An 18,550-nucleotide genomic window follows, 5' to 3' on the forward strand; every position below is an offset into this window, starting at 1 on the left:
CAGAGATAATAGCCAATATGTTCAGCATCTTGAATGAGTTGAACATTGGCTCTGCAAGGAAAAGATGTGACCATCTTTAATGTTCATGATAAAGTCTAAACAATTTGCACAAAAATGAAACTGACAGTAACACTTTGGCAATCAAGATTGAAAACCTCTGAATGATTTCATGCTTGCACTTGAAGAAAAAATTTCTAACCTGATTATCAAAGACTTCAAAACAGCACCTATAACAAGAGAAATTTAAAAAATAATTTTTTAGAACTTGAGACAAAATTTGAGTGGATTAGGAATTCTTTCACATGGATGGAGAAAATGAAAATATTGATATAACTGGTAATTGGTTTACGGAATTAACAACGCATATAAAGTATATTAATTAAAGGTAACTTTAATGAATAACTTCTACATTTCGGCAACGTCACATTGCCATCTTCAGGAACATAAAGATATGTTATGTGCACGCAGGCACTAACACAAAGCAAATGAGGAAGAAAGCAAGAAACTAATATTGTTCCTAAAGTCCTATTGGTGCCCTCTTGCGGGCTAATTTGGTAGTCTTGGCAATTGGGCTGAAGTTCTCATAATGAAAGTCTCCCAAATTTGGGGCAGTTTCATGCACCCAAATTTGTTGAGGTTAGGAATGTTTTTTTAGAGCTGCTGAAGATTCTTTGAATAATCTTTCGTATTTAAACTTGCTGCGATGAATTATTTTTGTTTTCTTCCAACGAATTTTATGGTGGGTATCTAAGGCATGCTCTGTCAGCCCAGAGCGGCTGTACTGGTGAAACAGGATGTAGTCTTGGTGTTCTGAAATCCTGATATTTGTTGTTCTGCCTGTTTGGCCAAAGTAGGACAATTTGCAGCTGCAAGGGACCTGGTATACACCAGGTAGGTCTAGGGGAAGTGGTTGGTCTTTGGTAGAGCGGATAAGGGATGCCAACTCTTTATATGGTCTGTAACAGGAAGTAAGGTCATATTTTTTGAGGATATTGGTTATTTTCTCAGAGGTGCCCTGGATGTAAGGGATGGTGATAGACTTGGTGTAATCTTTATTGTGGAGGGGGGGGGGGGTTGTGGTTTACAGGTTTTAGTATTTTTTGGATTTTTTGGGGGTTATAGCCATTGGCTAAGAAAGTGTTGAGGATGTGGTTTAGTTCAATAGTCAGGGCCTTGTCATCTGAGCAGATTAATTTTGCCCTGTTATATAGTGTTTTTATCACCCCATATTGTTGTGAGGGGGGGGGGGGATTGCTGGTGAATGTATCTGCCAGTGTGGGTGGGTTTTCTGTAAACAGAGAAAACCAAAGATCCATCAAGCTGGCGGGCGATTAAAGTGTCTAGAAAGGGGAGGGTGTTGTTTTCCTCTTTTTCTAAGGTGAACTGGACTCTGGGGTGTTGGTTGTTTAAGTGTGCTAGGAAGGAGTGGAGTGTGTCTGAGCCATGTGGCCAAATAGCAAACACATCATCCACATAACGAAGCCAAATATTGGTTTTTATGGGGCGGAGTTTAAGGCTTTCTCTTCAAATGTCTCCGTAAAGAAATTGGCCAAGGGTGGAAAAATCGGTGAACCCATGGCTGTCCCCTCTATCTGTTTGTAGAACTTTCCTTGCCAAACGAAATAGCCTGAGTTCATTGTGAACTGAAATAGGGCTGAGATATCGGGAGGAAACTTGGCTTGGATGAGCTCAAGGGTTTCTTTGAGTGGGACATTAGTGAATAGGGAGGAGACATCAAAACTGACCATTATGTCAGTGTGTTGGAGTGCGAGGTTTTCTATACTGGCTTTAAAGTGGGCTGAGTTTATGTGTGATGGTGTGTTGCCAGTGTAGTGTGTGAGCGTTTTGGCTAAATGTTTGGCTAATTTATATGTGGGGGAATCAATGCCATCCACTATGGGACGCAATGGCACATTTTGTTTATGTATTTTTGGGAGTCCATATAATCGGGGGGGGGTTTAGAGTTATAAGGTTTAAGTTTGTTGGTGACTTCCACAGGCCAAGAAGTGACTTTCTTAAGGAGTCTGTGGATAGTTCTAATCTAAGAGCTGGTCGGATTATATTCAATGGGGAGGTAAGTAGTACGGTCTAGTACTAAAGAATTTAGCTTACCTTTGTACTCTTTTTGATTGAGTACCACAGTGGCGCTTCCCTTATTAGCTTTGGTGATTACTATTTTTTTTGTTGTTTTTCAATTCTTGTAGGGCTGTATATTCGTTTTTGGATAAGTTGGATTTTGGAGGTTTGGCTTTAGTGAGAACACCGACTACATCCAGTCTTACGTTGTTGGCGATATGGTTAGGCAGGTTGCAAATTCCACGCTCTATTTGGATCATGATTTCTTCAGCAGGTATCCTTTTAGGAGCTAGGGCGAAATTGTGACCATGTGAAAGTGCGGTGAGTGCTTCAGGCTTTAAAACTGCCAACGAGAGGTTGACTACAGTGTTGAGTGGTGGCTGAGGTATGGAAGTAGAAGTTTTTGTCAGGTTTTCGTATTTCTTCACGTGCCGACTACGTATTTTTTCGAATTCCTTTCTTGTCGATGCGCATGAGATGTCATGAAGTATAGACCATAGATCAAGGCTGAGTGTATTCGAAAGCTCTTCCTCTAGCGCCCGTAAGGTTTTGTTTTCATTGGCAAGGAGAACGCGCGTCGCGGTAATTTGTTCTCTTAACAGGGCGAAGCTAATAAAGATTAAACCAAGTCTATCACCATCCCCTACATCCAGGGCACCTCTGAGAAAATAACCAATATCCTCAAAAAATATGACCTTACTTCCTGTTACAGACCATATAAAGAGTTGGCATCCCTTATCTGCTCTACCAAAGACCAACCACTTCCCCTAGACCTACCTGGTGTATACCAGGTCCCTTGCAGCTGCAAATTGTCCTACTTTGGCCAAACAGGCAGAACAACAAATATCAGGATTTCAGAACACCAAGACTACATCCTGTTTCACCAGTACAGCCGCTCTGGGCTGACAGAGCATGTCTTAGATACCCACCATAAAATTCGTTGGAAGAAAACAAAAATAATTCATCGCAGCAAGTTTAAATACGAAAGATTATTCAAAGAATCTTCAGCAGCTCTAAAAAACGTTCCTAACCTCAACAAATTTAGTTGCATGAAACTGCCCCAAATTTGGGAGACTTTCATTATGAGAACTTCAGCCCAACTGCCAAGACTACCAAATTAGCCCGCAAGAGGGCACCAATAGGACTTTAGGAACAATATTAGTTTCTTGCTTTCTTCCTCATTTGCTTTGTGTTAGTTCCTGAGTGCACATACCATATCTTTATGTTCCTGAAGATGGCAATGTGACGTTGCCGAAATATAGAAGTTATTCATTAAAGTTACCTTTAATTAATATACTTTATATGCGTTGTTAATTCTGTAAACAAATGACCAGTTATGTCTAACCAACGTATAAGTCTTGCTACTAGAAAAATATTGATGGTAAGCTTTCATCAAAAGAGATGGTGAACTTCGTAGAATTAGCTTCAGACACAGGGGTGCTCCTGTGTGCAAAACTTTAGTTGGTGCCCCTATACCCAGTAGTACGCCAGTAGCGTCCGGCACCTGTGTGCAAAACTTTAGTTGGCGCCCCTATCGCCCCTCCAATAAAAAAAATCACTTTAAAAAAACGTTTTTTTAAAATATTTCCTCCTCCTTGGCACCTGTGTGCACCGCACACATTGCACATATGGCCGGCGCGCCCTAGAGGATTAAGTTTGTAGTACTAATCAACAATGCTCCTCAAATTATAATAAATTTAGTTTAATCCTTTATCCAAGTGTGAGCAAACAAAGTTTGCACCTGAAAGTATCTTCAGGACTGGAGTAAGGTGGTACAACACCAGGGCACTCCTTGCAAAGGTGGAGCAAGCTACCAACACTCCTATCTCAGTATCTCCCATAATGCAAAACACATCTCCTTGCGTATATGTCTAATGTTATGCATTAAGGGAAGGACCACAACCCAGACTAGTTTCGACCTTTATTGAGGTCTCTTCAGTGGGAGCCAGACCCAAGTGGAGATTTCTCTAAATCCAGAGTAATTTATTAAAAAAGGGTGGCACACCATTTGGCAACTCCTATAGGTAGAGATGACCTGCTAATGCTTCTGCCTGGTATCTCCACTTGGGCTTGGCTCCCACTGAAGAGACCTCAATAAAGGTCGAAACTAGTCTGGGTTTTGGTCCTTCCCTTAATGCATAACATTAGACATATCCGCAAGGAGATGTGTTTTGCATTATGGGAGATACTGAGATAGGAGTGATGTTAGCTTGGTCCACCTTTGCAAGGAGTGCCCTGGTGTTGTACCACCTTACTCCAGTCCTGAAGATACTTTCAGGTGCAAACTTTGTTTGCTCACACTTGGATAAAGGATTAAACTAAATTTATTATACTCTAACCAAGTGAAAAATAAACTTTCAGCTCCTCAAATTAGTCTATTACTTGTCAGCACTCCAATATGGTCATATCTAATATTTTCAGACATGTCACTGAATCAGATATCTCCATGGTGTACTTTAACCTTAGCACAGGTCCACATTAACCATTACGCACATAATGTCTCTCCCTCCTTACTTATTTACTAACAATGCACTCACCGCATTTAGCAATCACATAACTTGTCTGCCATTCTCCAAGCAAAAAATCTAGTCCTAACATCCTTGCTCACCCAATCAACTTCCAGCATTGCCCCTTGTTCTTCCCCTTCAACCAACTTAACTTTTCCAAAAAAAAAAGTTGAGTGCCACTCTGCAATGAAAGGTGGTTACAAATTATAGAGCTATCTTGAGCCCTTCCTTATATAGTGGAACTATCTTATTCTCCTTTGCCACTTAAGCAAGATGTAGTATATGGTAAGCATTTTATAGGCATCTGACCATAAAAGTTATGAACATAATATGTCAACACCATGGATCAGAAGAAGGCAAAAATAATCATGTTTCCTTGCTTTTGAGATCAAACATTGTAGTTCAAGCTATTTCAGACCTCCTCCAATAGGCAGGGTTGTGATATCAAGTATGCAAAGATATTGTCCAGCATCAAAGCCAACAGTGAGATTTCTACAATCCAACACCAATTGGTTGGATTGTAGAAATACTATACCAACTAAGCAAGATTGCAATACTATTTAATATGCCGAATTTAATAATCATTTCTAATAATCAATTTTTGGTATTTACCATCAAGGGATGTGCAGGATATGATGACAGTACTACACGATTAATTCATTGTGAAGAATTTATGGAGACAAAAACATATGTGCTGAAGTAATTACTTTACTTATAATTATGAAAATAATACTCCACGTTTTGAACTCTGTATCAAGGTCATCATCAGAGAAACATACATATGCATAGGGCACAAGATACCACACAAAAGTGAGAAATCTAAATACATTGTTAATCAGTTACTCTAACCTTACCACTTGTGGAAAAAAATAAAGAATTATACACATATATAAATTAATGAAACACAAATTTTTTTTTACAAGTATAATAATATACAGATAAAAAAAAAATAAAGTTTAATAGTGGGAATACAATAAAAATATCTCTACAGTCCTCTTATATTAAGGTATTCTTGTATTGGAGTTCTGCCATTATGTTCTGGATGCTATATAGGTTGTAGATGGGCATGATGGTAACACAAGAAAACCTTAATATGAGAGGACAGTAGAGATGTGTTTAATGTAGTTTCACTATAAAATTTTTATTTTTATTTATTTTTCATCTATATATTATTATATTTATTATATAATATATACATTTCATTTTCTTAATTTATATTTATGTATAATTTTTTTTATTTTTCCAGCAGAGATCAAACTAGGTAAAGGATTAATAAACCATTTAGATTTATTTTCCTTTTGTGTAGTGTCATGTAACATATGTCCTGTACATATGTTTTCTGATGACTACCTCAACAGAGAGATTGAAATTTCTAGTGTTATTTTCATAATTATAAGTAAAGTAAATACTTCAACATGTATTTTTGTCTCCATAAATTCTTCACAACGAATGCTGATCCACTGTGCAACTTTAAAGAAAGCACTAGAGGATTAAGTTTGCATTACTAATCAACAATGGTCCTCAAATTAGTCTATTACTTGTCAGCACTCCAATATGGTCATATCTAATATTTTGGTCTTCTATCAATCTTTATAGCCCTGATATAAAAAATAAAAAATAAAAAAAAAAAACATGCAAGATTTGAAAGCCAAGTTGGTGAAGAAGAGGCAAGAAATGAGTTGAATGCAGATTGAAATGAAGAGAATTATGGATATACATGGAAGAATGAAGACTACAAAAACAGATGATGTTTGTATGAAAGAAGTAATCAAAGACTTGTAAGTGGCACTGTATGGGATTCAGTTATTAGAGGTGTGATAAATAAGAAGATGCACAATGAATAAAGTGATTGAGTCATTGGACATAAAGAGTAAGTGAGCAAGAGTTGGTAGTGGTAATAAGGACAAATAATAGCTTGGATATCAGGAGGTTGTTAAGAAGGATAAAAGATAATAGCATGCAATAGGAAGGTAGTCATTGTGTGTTGTCCAGGTATGACAGTGATGAGATGAGATAGAGAGCAAAGATTGTGAATGATATGTTAGTAGAAGAAATGTGTGAGAAGAAAGGAATGCAGTTTCTTAATATGTGGAATCAGTTTGAATGACAATCTGAACTGTATAAGAATGAAGGACTGCAGCTGAATAGTTTTTGTGCGAGTCATTTGCAGAGACTGCTGCTGCAGGATGGAAGAGCAATAAGCACAGAAAATGAATCTGAGCAAGTAAGAAGCAATGTGAAAGAGCAAGAGAGTAAGCAAGGAGACACTGAAGTGGTACTTATGAAGTGGGTAGCCATAAGTGTAGAGAATGAGAAAAGAAGAATGTAAGACAAACAGAGAATGGGGTGATTTAGGGTGGACAGGGGAACACCTCATGAGAAAGGTCGATGCTCAAAAAGGGTGTGTGGTGTGAACCAGAAGGGAATGGGGTGGCCTGGGAAGTGAGGAAAACAATTTACTTTGGAAAGAGCATGGAGAAGAAATGGCATGAGGAAGGAATGAAGAAGTGCCATCTAATAAGTGGTATCAGAGAAACTTGTTATAGATCCAGGAATGAGCTGCTATGTTTATATACGAATACTAGAAATATCAGAAACAAGGAAAATGAAATGGTTGCATAGATTGAGTTTTCATCCAATAATTGTTGGAATAAGTGAGACATGGTTGAATGAGGACATCCTGACAGGAATAGAGATGGAATGGTATGATGTATTTTGTGAAGACAGAAAGAGTAAAAGGGGACATGGAGTGCTATTGATGATAGAAAAATAGTTGTCCATACAAGGTAGAGATGCAAGAGGGAAATAGTGGCAGTGGTTTTCAGGCAGTATGGCATAAGATAGTGGTAAATAGAATGAAATACTTAGATGCTGCTATAGACCTGGTAATGGAAATAGTAGTGACCATGAAATGTATAAATCAAATTAGCCAAGCAAATAATAAAAGGCTGATCATTATGGGCAATTTTAATTATGACAATATAGATTGGGATGATGAGATAGCAACCAGAAGTAAAGAAAATTAATTTCTCGAGTTCCTGAGGGACAACTATCTCAGGCAGTACGTAACATAAGGCACACGAGGATTGAGGATCTTGGATTTGATCATCTCATCAGAAGATTATTCTAAACGAGGTGTTAAATCACCCTCCAATTGGTGAGAGTGACTATGAAATGATTACCTGGTTGGTTGCCAACATAGCGAGGACTTCTGTGAGGAAAGGTATATGTGAAACTACAAGGCTGGTGATTATGAGAAACTCAAGAGACTGCTTGGAGCTGTAGCACAGAATGAGGAGTTGGGTGGAAACGATTTCAAAGAACTGGCATGGAGGGCAACTTGGTTGTTAAAAGTACCAAAAGTGCAATATGAGCAGCAGTTAGCAATGAAGCAAAAAAAAAAAAAAAAAAAAAAAAAAAAAAAAAAAAAAAAAAAAATCCCAGAGAGTTCTTTCGATATGCAGCCAGCAAAAATAAGAACGAAATGCAGGATGGCATTGGAGAAAGTGATTTAAGAAAAAACTGCTGCAGAGGATATAACCAAGATATTTAATGAGCAGTTCATAAATGTCTTTCATCCTGGTATATGTAACATCACAAAGAGTTTGAGGCAAATTACTCCAATGGATGAAGGAAGAGAAACTGACTACAAGTAAGCAAGAGGTATATGGGGAATTGAGCAAATGATATTATAATAAGGATTTGGACTTGATATATTACCATGTATTTTGAAGGAATGTGCTGGGGAGTTGACTTCGGCCTTGACATATTTGTTTAATATGAGTATTAAACTGGATCAAGTTCCAAAGGAGTGGAAGGAACACAAGATTGTGCTAGTTGTTGTGGTTAAAGTTTTGGTGAGGCAGGTGAGAACCAGGATCCAGAATTGGGTTGAGAACAGTGGTATTACCTTTGATGGACAGCATGGGTTTGCTAAAGGGATGTCATGTTTCAGTAATAACTCACAATAAAGTTGACACCTTCACTGAACAAAGGAGATGGATACACAGTAGTATAAATAGATTTTGCAAAGACTTTTGATAGATTACTGCATGATAAGTTGACAGTCAAACTAGAGCAGATGGGGGTCAGATATTAGACTAGTGCATTGGATTAGAGATTGGCTGTCTATGGGGAGCAATATCCTGGAAGAAGAAAATCAATAATGGTATGCCTCATGGGTCTGTTTTAGGGCAAATGCTGTTTAACCTGTATGCTAAATGATATTGGAGAAGATTTTGTTTGCAGATAATGCAAAAAGTTCAGACAAACTATGAGGAGTAGAGCAGATGTTCTAGCCCTACAAGAAGACTCAAATAGATTCAGTGAATGACATGGGAGTGAGGATGCAAGTTCAATGTTGTGAAATGTAAGTTTTTAAAATTTGGGAAACAAAGATGGGTTGTATAATTTACACCTGGCAGGGATATATTGTTAGAGGTGAAGGAATAAGAGATCTTGGAGTGATGGTGGATAAAGATCTAAAATTTAGAGAATACATTGCCAAAACTGTGAGGACAACACAACAAATTCTGAGAATAATGCAGAGGACACCGACTTGTAGAAGTAAGGAGATTCTGGTTCCATTGCATAAGACCTTGATTAAGCCATGTATGGATTACTGTGCACAGACTTGGTCACCTGGTTTTAAAAAGGACGAATAAATGTTGGAAATGGTCCAGAAGCAATCGACTAAGGCAGCTTCTCTCTGGAATGTTGAATATAATGAAAGACTGAGAAGATGCAATTTACAAAGTCTAGTGGATAAGAGGAAGAGCAGTGATATGATAGAGATGTACAAGTTGGTAAGGGGTTGCTATAGGATTAACATTGAAGAAGTTTTCCACAAAATGGTGGGAGATCAGGAGAGAACAAGAGTTCATCCCTGGAAGCTGTATAAGGAGAGTGTGACAAGCGGGTTTATTCATGGAGAGTTGTGAATGATTGGAATGCATTGCCAGAGAGTGTGGTGTCTGCAGAGAATTTGCATGTGTTTAAGGCAAGGTATGATGAACTGTGTGTATGACAAAGGGATCTCCTCGATGAGTGACTCCGTGGGATCTTAAGATAATAGGATCTTATTTTGCTAACCTTAAATGACCATACCATCTTAGATTAGCTCTGCTCACACATTCTTGAATGCTAACAATGTCACATTCTTTCCTAATGATTCTGCTACTGATGCCATATATTCACTCCCTAATTTTTCTCAAAACTCTCATAATTACATGACACTTCCAAGGAGTCCAAAGACTCATCCAGGGAGGGCACCTACTCTACAACTATCCATCACTCAATCCACCAACTACATCATCTACACCTACAGAATGTGTGTGGTTTCTAATCTGATCAGATGCTTTCTTTGTTATCCAACTCTCAGATCCCTAACTCAAAAGTAGTACGAGCACTCACTGTCTTTATATTCTGCTAGTTTAGTGTTTTGGCTAACTTTCTTCTTCTTCTTCCTTCCACGGTATTAAGCCTACTGGCCTGTTCTGGTCTCACACCATCTTTTTAGGAGTCTTCCTCTACTTCTTTTTCCTTTTTGTTTATAATTTAGTATTCTTTCTGGTAATCTTTCAGTGACATTCTACTTATGTGTTGGATCCAAAGAGTTTATTCCTTTTTACTAAATCAAAAGCTTTTTCATAATCTATGAATAATATATGAGTATTTAGATTAAATTCTCTTTGTTTTTCAATTATTTTAGACAACTATTTTAGAGTGAATACTGAATCAATGCATGATCGATCCTTTCTAAACCTTTTTTTTTTCCCTTCTACTAAATATTTTTCAATATAGTTGTTTATTTTCTTTTTCAAGAGTGCTGTGCATATTTTATGTCCAGAATTCAGCGAACTTATTTCTCTGCAATTTGAACAATTTGATTTGTCGCTTTCTTTTTTTTTTTTTTTTTTTTTTTTTTTTTTGTAAATAGGTAAAATAATTGATTTTTTCCAGTAATCTGGAGCTGTTCCTGATTGCAAAATTTTGTTTAGCAGGTTTAATAATCCCTGATGTAGTTCTAAGCTAGTGTATTTAAATAATTCTAAATTTATTCCATCATTACCAGGTGCTTTCTTATTTTTCATCAATTCATCTAATGCTATGATTTCCGATTTAGCACTTTTGAATGTTATATTAGGAGTATGAAAATCATCTTTCCATAAACTTTCGTAATACTTATTCCATCCTTTTAACTTATGTCTATGCTAATTAGTTCTTTAATTTCTTTAAGTATTTCAAGCTTCTATATGTTGCTGGCTGCACACTGTATAACTACTTCTAGCTCTTTTACATAGTTATTCCATTTTTCTCTATGTAAAAGATCTGACTTCTCCTTTTGCTATGGCATTTTTCCTCTTATAGTTTAATTTTCAATTGTATCTGAAGATGACCATTTCTTATAGGCTTCATTTTTCTCCTGTATTACTTTTCTCTATATCTTCGTTCCAATTTCTTAAACCTCTTTTCCTGTATCATTTCTTCTTTTTCCTCGGGCTGTCATTGGCTGCTTTCTTTATTATGTTACCATCATGTTGGAGGCTTAATGGATTTTTTACAACACTCAAAAAGAATTAAAATAGAATTTAATACTTCCTATATTTCATCCTAGTCACTAGGACATCTACGGGGATTACAAAAACAGTTAATGTAACATACACACAAATAATAAACAATACTGAGCCCAACCACGTGGGTGACACTAAAGTCCTATCTAGTTGGAGCGCCCTCTAAGGGCAGTTGTAGGTGGCCTGGAATGTAAGGTGGGACCTCTGGTGATGAGTGTTTCCCAAATCTTCGGAAGCTTAATACAACCGTATTTATTCAGATTTGGTTGGTTTTTGAGAGCTGCTGCTGCTTCCAAGAAAAGTCTCTCTTTCTTGAATTTGCTGTGGTGGAGCATGGTGGTTTTCTTCCAAGATACCCTGTGGGTGGTATCCAAAACATGGTCAGCAAGCCTGAATGGCCATAGTTGTGTTTGCAGATGTAAGACTTGTGTTCCTCTAAGCGGATGGATGCTGATCTGCCTGTCTGTCCAAAGTATGCCAGCTTACAGGAACAGGGTACTTTGTAAACTCCAGGCAGAGAGAGGGGAGGGAGCTGATATTTCGTAGAACGGATAAGGGTAGCAAGTTTGCGGTGGGGCTTATATGCTGTGTGTAGGTTATACTTTTTTAGTATCTTAGCTATTTTTTCTGAAGTGCCACGGATGTAGGGTATGGTGATGGCATTTTTAAATTCTTGTTGACGAGAAGGACGGGGAATGGGGGAGGAGTTGATTATTTTTTTGATACTGTGATCACTGTAGCCATTGGAGAGGAAAGTGTTGTGTATGTGGTTAAGCTCAGTAGTGAGGGCAGTTCCACTGGAACAAAGATTGTGGGCTCTCTTGGTAAGAGTTTTAATAATGCCAAATTGTTGAGAGGGGTGGTGGTGGGAGAGTTTGTGAATGTATCTGCCTGTGTGTGTGTGGGTTTTCTGTATACAGTGAAGGCAAGTGTATCATTAGGCAGGCATGTGACTAAGGTGTCTAGGAAGGGTAAGCAATTGTTCTTTTCCTTTTCCATAGTAAACTGGATTCTTGGATGTAGGCTATTGAGATGACTGAGGAAGGAGTCTAACGTGTCTGGGCCATGAGGCCAAATAGAGAACACATCATCTACATATCTTAGTCAGATAGAAGGTTTGAATGGGGCTGAGTCTATGGCTCGTTTTTCGAAATCTTCCATATAGAAATTGGCAAGGGGGGGGGGGGGGTGAGAGGGGAAGATTTCGGAAGATTTCGAAAAACGAGCCATAGACTCATGGAAGATTTCGAAAAATGAGCCATAGATTATGTAGTCTATTATACTATAGATTTGTAGCCTCTTGCTTCCCAGGTATATTTGTGAACTTCTTTATGTCTAAAGAAGGAATTTACTATTTTCATGTTATTGAACAGGGCAAAGTCTATTAATCTTACTCCATTTTTATTTTGGTGTGGTTTTCCATTATTTCCCATACAATTTTTAATGGTATTGTACCTATTCTTGCATTTAGATCTCTTAATATGAGTATGTAGTCATTTTTGTTTATTTTGTTAATTATCTGTTCATAAAATTCTTCCGATTCTTCCTCTTTATTCTCCTCAGGAGCGTAAACACTAAATATTGTTAAGTTTCCTCTTTGTATTTTTAATATTACTTCTATTATTCTTTCATTCCAGTATTTGTAGCCAATTATATTATTTTTCCAGTCTTTAGATATCATTAGTACTGTTCCTGCTTTTGCTCTTTCTGATTTCTTTATACTACTACATATTTGCATGTAATCGTTTAACTCTTTAATCCCTTTTTGTTTTCTTTTTGTTTCTGTTATTACTGCTATTTTTATGTCACTTTTTTTTTTATTATTTTCTCTAGTTCGTCGTCTTTGTGAGCAATTCCTTTTGCATTCCATATTATATCTTTTCCAGTTTTTCAATATCATATCCTTTACCAGTCCAGGGTTCGTTTCCAATTTGTCCACCTGGTTTCTACTTTTGTGAGACTTTTGAGTAATAAATTGGTCCTTTGATTTGGTTAACAGCCCTATCAGAGCAAGTATGATGACAGGAGTGCTGACTATAGACTTCGAACAGGTGTATATATATTCAGTATTTCTCTGAATATAACCCTGATGCCTAGTCCCCCAACCTGGTGGACTAGGCATCCGTATTTATGATCCCTGTAGACTTTTTATTCCATATAAATTTATTCATCATCTGGCTCCTCAGACCAGCTTTGCTTAATTTGTTTATTTCTATATTCAATTTGTCATCTTTACTAAGAACTGTGCCTAAATACAAATGTTTTACTTATTCTACAGATTCTCTATTGAGAATCACCTGAAGGTTTTTATGTTCCTGCCTATTTTCATAGTTTGTCTTTTTATTGCCAATTTTCATGTCAAATTTGTTACAGCTCTTATCTGAATTAGAGAATCCTGGAGATTTGTATGCGATGTATTTAGGAACACAACATTATCTGTATAAAGCAAAGAGCTAAGTTTGATATCTCTAATTCAAAAAGGTTTGATGACATTTTCTTTCATAATGCAATCCAAATAAAATGATGAAAGTGTCATGATGGTGTTTACTGTGTCTTGCTGCCAGTTGTGGAGGTATAGAAGTGGGACTAACAATTCAATATTGTCAAGCATAACATTTCAAAATTTGAAAGGCAAAGATGGGAAGCAACATATGCACACTGGTTGGAATATCTCAGCCATATACCCCTCCCCCATTCACAAGGATGTGAAAGGATCCCTCAAATCAGTTTTTGTACTGATATTCTAGAGACCTGATAATCTTTAGTTTACTTTTCTCTGGATTCCTTCCAGAATCTCAACTCCTCAAATCAGTGACTAAGTGCACATAGCAGTTCATATGCTGCATGATCAAAAGCCTTGTACATGAAACAGTAACTTCTTTTACTTCATGTAAAAGATCTCATCATTGCCATAATTTCTGTTGTCCTCACAATTCTAGAGTTTTGGTATACTAAATTTCAGATCCTTGTCAGATAAAAACACCTGGATTAATGGTATATAACCTGAAATTTAGTACCAACCAGAATTATGATGACAACACAAGTTATGACAATGCTGAGGAAGTCCTTTACATGAAGTAAAGGAGTTGATGGTTTTACTGATTTGAGGAGTTGAGATTCTGGAATGAATCCAGAGAAGAGTAAACTAAAATTGCTGGGTCTTTAGAATGTCGATATGAAAACAGATTGAGGGAATGCCTTTGGCAGACTTGTGAATAGGAGTGTGAGGGATATGACAGATATACAAAATTAGCAAGGGTAAGCGATTATATATACACATGCATACCAACATGAGCCCCTAGGAATGCCAGGTAAAAGAAGCTAGCAGATTAAAAATGAGACTAGAATAGTTGGGTCTAGATCTGTATCTATTGTTATGATGATATTTTGAAGTGTTTTTGAATATATTACTTCCATTACCTATTATTCTTCCCTGAATAGCTGGTTATCCACCCCCCTCTCCCATGATGTCTTCTGTCACAAAAGGGGTGTGTGTGTGTGTGTGTGTGTGTGTGGAGGTAGGGGAAACTTATGTACTTGTTAGATATCTGATATTCTGTGATGGAGAATGCTAAACTCACTTTTTTTGATCTGCTCTGGCTCAAAAAGTTTTCCTCACCTTATTTGGTTCCATTCATTTGCCATCTTGATTGCTCTTCAAATACTGATAACAACTAACCTCTGATTTTTTTTCTTTGTGTGTGTGTGCAATTTATTTTATACCATCCAAAAATCCTGCTCTAGAGATGAAGCAGAATTTTTTCAAGCCATTTCAGGCCTCCCCCCCCCCCCCCCGCAAGAACACTTGTGATCTAGCTGCTCCACTTGTCATCAGGACAAAAAACAGCCTTACACCAGGTGATAAAATTCATGTCTCAGCTTGAGATATTCAGGAACATTCATGACTTGGTGGGATTCGAACCCAAAACTTGTAGTCATGTAAAATCTTGCATAGAAGGATTTTTGATAAAAAATTCCTTATATGCAGATTTTACTGGAAAACGAAAATCCATACCAAATACTTGTAATTAATCAGCAATTTTTTTTATGGTTATGTAATATGGAATTAATTTAAAGTGAATTGATAAATAATGTAACCGCCAAATTAATGTAAAGAACAAAGAAAGCTAAGCATGAATTAATTTGTAACAAAATAAAGTTCCAGACAACGAAATATTCCAGACGGATTAACCTATGACCTGAGTCAATTACTATTGCGAAGGTCAACGTGTGTACAGGGGTTTCCAGCATTATCGCAATGACGAAAAAAGGTGGCAGGTGCAGACCCAGGAAATATCCAAGGGAATGGAAACGTAGCAGAACCCAAGGTCATAGGAAGAGAATAAAAAGGGGACGGATCGATAGATCGAGGCTCTTTCTCACTGTTGGCGTGTGGCGCTTAGGCACGCACTTTTTGGTTTTGTCATCGCCTTTACCCAGACGTTGTTCCAGTTCTCGATTCCAGCCCTAGATGCAAGGCATTCCAGTGTATCTTGCAGACTCAAGGTCGCAGATCCACGTCCAGTCAACAGACGTCCGGAAGTAATAGAGAGCTTGATTATGTAGTAACGACGGTCTGTTCTGAAATTCCAGCCGCCAAGTTTTCTAAAGGTTTCCGTTGATAAAATATCTTCGACATCATAATAGGCGCCCGGTAGTGAGCTATAACGGAAGGTAAGAAGGATCTACAATTGCGGGCTATACGACCAAGTAAGGCCTTGTATTAGAACTTTCTAGAAGTGAAACATGTTTAGGAGATTGCTATTGTTTGGAAAATTTTGTTAGAGTTAAGATCATTAATAAAGACTCTAGGTCATGAGTTACATTTCTTGTGAAATAGGCTGCTGAGTTATGCGTGTTAAGATAGAGTTAGCATATGTGAAGGTAAGTGCATGATATGATTTAATGTCTGAGTTAAAATATGATATAGTATGCACAAGTCTGTTTTAGTGTATGAATAATTTATAGGAATAATTAATGCATTAGTCAATTTGTTTAAAGAAGAATTGTGAAGTTAGGTTGATTAATTTGAATCCAAGCTACTATTGCTGAAAAGTATAGAGCCAGATAGTTTTTTTTGAATGTTTAGTGTTAACTGCTTTGTACTTTCAATTAGAATGAATAAATTGTTTTATTTACCAAATAATTTGCCTGATTCCTGCATACCAATGCACTGCTCATAAAAATCGAACCTGTATTATCTAAGGGGATAGTTTACCACGACTGTAGAATTGAGTTTTACGTTGCTTGATAGAGTATTGAGAGTTAGAAGTATTTCAGTGCCAAGCGAAGTGTTTTTTCTTTAGGAAGGATATTTAAATCTTATCTAAGACTTCTGATGGTGCAGTCAAAATAAAAAAATAAATTTTCAGAAGTCAAAATTGAAGAAATACGCTTGCTGTTATAACAATAGAATTTGGCTCTAACCCGAGGCAAGTTCCCAAGTTACAAAATTACAAGCACGTGAATAGCATAGATACAACCTAGAGAAAGAGGGAGGGTCAAAAGGTTAAGAATAAGGGTTAAATATAAGTAACTAGATCAAGCAACGGATTAAGAGCTCGGAATATGACTGTTTAAGATAAAGTTGAGACAAATAAAGTAAAACATTGAGATAGAATTTTGAAGTTACGTTTTTGAATGATATAAGATCTAATATAATCACATAAAAATCTTTATTTTTACAGTGGTTTGTAGAGTGCTATGCTAACCACTTGGTTAATAAGGCTGGCAATTTTCTGAAGTCCAAACACTCAAAACAGTGAAGGCATTATCTTTGAAAACTTCTGTCCAAAAATCAGTCTAGATTCCCTACTTCAATTCCACTGATCAAGCTGGAAGAGATGTCCAAGTATTTGCTGTTGACAATTACCTAATACAACCTTGTCCACACTACTACTGCCCTTTGCCACCATAATAGTACCAAATAGCATCAACTCAATTTCTACTCTTTTCCTGGGGTCTGATTATCATTTCCAATCTCCTAATCCAACTGAATAACTGATAATTCTGAAATAAAGCTTTTTATTTCCAATTCCATATTAAAAAAAAAACACATATTACAAGTGACTCAAAATCAAAATTTCAGCTTTGCAGTCAAGTCTACACTCCATTTTGCAACAACTACAAAAAGTCCAAATCATTAAACCCAAATCAAATCATCAACAAACCCAACTCTGAAAGGATAACCTGCTGGTCCCTTTCCAAGACCATTAGGTCTAACAGCAGAATGATTCCTCCTCTCAGATATAGAGCTTCCATAGCTCATTTGGTATAGATGAAGCCCTTTGGTTGAAAAGACCAGGGTTTGATTCCCATCCATGATGTGAGGAACCTTTATCTCGTCTCTTTCAACTAAAGGTGAGTTAGCCGGCCTCATATGGAGGTAGAGGGTTGTTCTGAGGGATAAAAAAAATCTAGTGAGGGTTTTTTTTTTTTTTTTTTTTTTTTTATCCCTCAGAACAAGCAAACTGGCCCTGTGAACACACACACACACACACACACACAAAAGATTTACAGTCATAAATACATACTTAATCCCTCACTAGGAGGGCCCAACCAGTCCTAAGGGATGGTCGAGGAATGAGGGGAACCCCATACGAATAAATAAAATAATCCACATGTGAGAGGAGCAATTTTGTTGCATAAACTTCTGTTGGGATAGGACATTTTTAGAACTTTTTATACCAGAAAGAAAGTTTTTTTTTTCTTTTCTTTTTAATACACTGGAAGAAGTAGTTCTAAGGAGGAATCATTTCATGATTATTCTTCCAAACTGACCAATGCAAAACTTTTCCTACTATACCAAGAATAGCTAACCACATGCCTATTCTTTTGGCTTTTGTCTTAGAAAAAATCCTGAACAACTTGGATACCAACAAGTCTTCTGGTTCTGACAACATCTCTCATTTGTGCTCTAGAATTAACACTAATCCTATATAGTCTTTAAAAATTCTATTTATCTGGCATTATTCCAGTATAGAAGGTCTATATTCAGCCAATTCAAAATAAAAAAAAAAGGAATAATAAAAATCAGCAGAACTACAAATCCCATCACCATCATTTTGGTTATTTCAAAAGGGATGTAAAATATCAGTCTTTACCTGTTCAAAGTCCAACCAATTAGTGACCAGCATTACCAGCACTATGGAATCTGTCACAATCATCAGTTGATCTCCTAGTGAAACCAGTGCAGTCACTCTTCATATTTCTAAATCATTTGATTGGGTCTAGCACATAGTTACTGATATACCATCTTACGGTTGAACTTCCACCCTGATTTATCAATTTCCTTTGCGGTCATTCACTATGACAACAGGTAAATGGTGTATATCTACTCTACAGTTTTCTCCACCTAAGTTGGGGTACTTCATAGTCATAGTTCTATACCATTTC

General features: G+C 36.9%; 1 protein-coding gene across 1 annotated transcript in view; it reads right to left on the reverse strand.

The window, feature by feature from the left end:
• Window positions 1-18,550, reverse strand: part of LOC150095261 (F-box only protein 32) — a 357,698-nt gene that overhangs the window by 204,846 nt on the left and 134,302 nt on the right. The gene's annotated exons all lie outside the window — the stretch shown is intronic.

Source organism: Typopeltis vanoorti, chromosome 20 (assembly GCF_054136105.1).
Source record: "Typopeltis vanoorti isolate ZY-2024b chromosome 20, IOZ_Tvanoo_1.0, whole genome shotgun sequence".
Classification (NCBI taxonomy): Eukaryota; Metazoa; Arthropoda; class Arachnida; order Uropygi; family Thelyphonidae; genus Typopeltis; species Typopeltis vanoorti.